Below are 3,344 nucleotides of genomic sequence, written 5' to 3' on the forward strand. Positions count from 1 at the left end.
ATCCTGTTGTTTTAAACAGTTTGACATATTCAGCTGATTGTTTTTCCATCAGTTCTTCTTTATCCTCTGAATCAGAGCTGTTAGATTCTTGGACTCAAACATCCTGAGTGCTTTGACTTTTGATCTTTGAAGAAATTATTAGTTAATTCTTTTTCTGCATCTTTATTCGCAACATAACTTATTACCGTGCATTACTACAACTTTTCTACTATTCTAAATTGTTGGAATAAGAATTGAGAGACGTCCTCTGACAGAGTATCAGGCCACTTACAGGGAATAAACATGAAGTTTAAATTTAGAGAGAGAGATTAAGAATAAAGCTGCATTAATACGGAAATACATTTAGAATATTATGAGAATAGATTTGTTATATTGCAAGAAAAAAGTTATATCATGTGAATAAAGTTAGAATTCCATAAGAATAAACTTCTATTATGAGAAAAAGTTGCAATATTATGAGAAATAAAGAACAAAGTCGTCATTTAGAATTTTCTTTAAAGCTCTGTCGTTCTGTTCAGCTGATCCCAGACAGATTTCATGTTTCACATATTGACACAGACAACTAGAACACGCAGGTGACTCAACACTCATCTCAGATTTCAACACGCAGCCGGTGCAGCCTGTTAAATTTACTGAACATCTACTCAACCTCAAAGTGTCTGAGGGGGAGAAGAGCTGGACTCTCTCTGTGTGTGTGTGTGTGTGTGTGTGTGTGTGTGTGTGTGTGTGTGTGTGTGTCAGTTTGAAGCACACACACTTGAGTCAGAGAGTGTTAGAGTGTCGGGTCATGCACGGAGCAGAGTCCCTGGAGCTGTTTAGCAGTTAAGTGGCCCATAATGCATTTAGTGTAAAGTGACTGGATTGGGGGGGGGGGGGTAGTGGCAGCTCTCTGCCTCATTCTTAGAAAGAATCGGGGGGGGGGGGGGGGGGGGTGCTAACACCGGTCGGATTTACTCATTCACTACAGCTCCACTTCTGCAAAGACTCACTTTCTGTTTCTCTGACACTCCATTTCTCCTCGTCTCTGTGTGTCTTTCAGAATCCTCTTCGCCGTCTGTCTCACTTCTGCCTTTCACCTCTGAACTCCCCGTCACACTTTCATTTCCAAAGCTTCTCTGAGACTTAGAGCTCGGGTCTCCTCCTGCCTCTGATGTGTCTCCACGTCGTCTTAAAGAAACCAGCCGCCCCTCAAAGTTGCCCTACATTTGTGAACACACACTCGTCTGTGGTGAATGAGCAGAGACAGACACTGCAGTGCTGTGTGTGTGTGTGTGTGTGTGTGTTTTCATATATTTGAAATCACAAGTTGCACGTGTTATAACCATGAAATGTGTGTGAAGTTGTCTGTGCATGGGCGTGAAATCTAAATACTAATAATAAACCCGTCGAGCACTTTCCTGCATGTGCAACAGTGCATGTTTGTGTGTTTGCATGCACACAGAGCCTGTGTTGTCTGCATAGTAAACACACAGTGTGTATAAATGTGTGTGCACAGTCCGGGCAGTGTGTGACACAGTGTGTGTGTCTGTCTCAGTGTATGTGTGTGTGTGTGTGTCTCAGTGTGTGCTCCAGTACACGTACAGCTTATGTAACGCCCAGGCATGTTATAACTCCACTGCGCCTGCTTGTGTGCGTGCACCCAGTTGTGTGTAGTTGCTTGCCCGTGCATGAGTGTGCATGTGTGCATCCATGTGTGTGTGTGTGTGTGTGTGTGTGTGCGTGCGTGCCAGGCAGACTGCAGTGCTCAAACCAGCTAACTCTGTATCATCATGGACCAAACTCGCCATCTGTGCCTGTGAGCTATAGAAACAGGGTGTCGCACTGCTACACTTCAATCCACACATTAGAGAGAGAGAGAGAGTGTGTGTGTGTGTGTGTGTCTGTACGTGTGTGTACGTGTGTGTGTGTGTGCACTCATGCATGTTAGAAGTGTGTTTTTTAACCTGTTAGCATGTTGTCTTGTTCTCTCCAGTGAATCACAGCCTGTACCTGCTTCTACACATGCACGCCTCCCTGTGTGTGTGTTGTGTGTGTGTGTGTGTGTGTGTGTGTGTGTGTGTGTGTGTGTGTGTGTGTGTGTGTGTGTGACTCTCTCTGGTCTCTCTCTTCCTGTTTGGTCGAGCTGATGGCAACAAGCACAATGACCTCACCGCAGCACTCGGTCATTGGCCTGCAGACCTGGCGCCTCTCAGCCAATCGCACGCCGCTCCGGTGACGTAGAGCCTCCAGCGGCTGCTCTGATTGGCCGAGGAGGCGGGACCAACGGCCTTGGGCCCCTGTGATTGGCCGAGAGAGGGCGGAGCGCAGGGGACTCTGGGAGTTGATGTTCTTCGTGGCTCCTGTTGAAACTCCAGTCAAACCTGTGGCCTGAACCAACACAGAGAGAATGAAGTGATCTGAATGAAGCTGTTTATTAGAGTGAGAGAAATGTATCTATCTATCTGCTTATCTCTCTATTTCTCTGTCTATCTATCTATCTATCTATCTGCTTATCTCTCTATTTGTTTATCTATCTATCTGTCTATCTATCTATCTATCTATCTATCTATCTATCTATCTATCTATCTGTCTATCTATCTATCTATCTGTCTATCTATCTATCTATCTATCATTCTGTCTATCTATCTATCTATCTATCTATCTATCTATCTATCTATCTGTCTATCTATCTGTCTATCTATCTATCTATCTATCTATCTATCTATCTGTCTGTATCTGTCTATCTATCTATTTCTCTATCTATCTATCTATCTATCTGTCTGTCTATCTATCTATCATTCTGTCTATCTATCTATCTATCTATCTGTCTATCATTTTGATCTCTATTACATCTGAACTAAAGAAAGTTTCACCTGCTTTAAAAAGAGACACGCTCTCCTCCCTCTCTCTCCTTCTCTCCCTCTCTCCCTCTCTTACTCTTCCACCCTCCCTCCCTCCTCCCTCTCTCTCCTCCTCTCCCTCCTCCTTCTCTCCCTCTCTTACTCTCCCACCCTCCCTCCTCCCTCTCTCTCCTCCTCTCTTTCCCTCTCTCCTCTCTCCCTCCTCCTTCTCTCCCTCCCTCTCTCACCTTCTCCCCCCCCCCCCCCGTCATGTGTGCAGACAAATGAAGGAGGGATGAGAGGAAGAAGGGGGCGGGTCTCAGACGTGCCCACGGCGGACCCCCATTGGCCGCCGCAGCCTGGCTCTCCCAACAGCTGTTCTGTGTTTTCCCACACCGTGATTGGCCGCCGCGGCGCGTCCGTCAATTTTACTTTGACGCCGGGCCCCGCCCCGGCCACCCTTCCTCGCGATCCCATTGGCTACTGTACGCGTTCGTGCGCCGCGATTGGCCGCCCGGGCTGGTT

Source organism: Paralichthys olivaceus, chromosome 20 (genome assembly GCF_024713975.1).
Source record: "Paralichthys olivaceus isolate ysfri-2021 chromosome 20, ASM2471397v2, whole genome shotgun sequence".
Lineage (NCBI taxonomy): Eukaryota > Metazoa > Chordata > Actinopteri > Pleuronectiformes > Paralichthyidae > Paralichthys > Paralichthys olivaceus.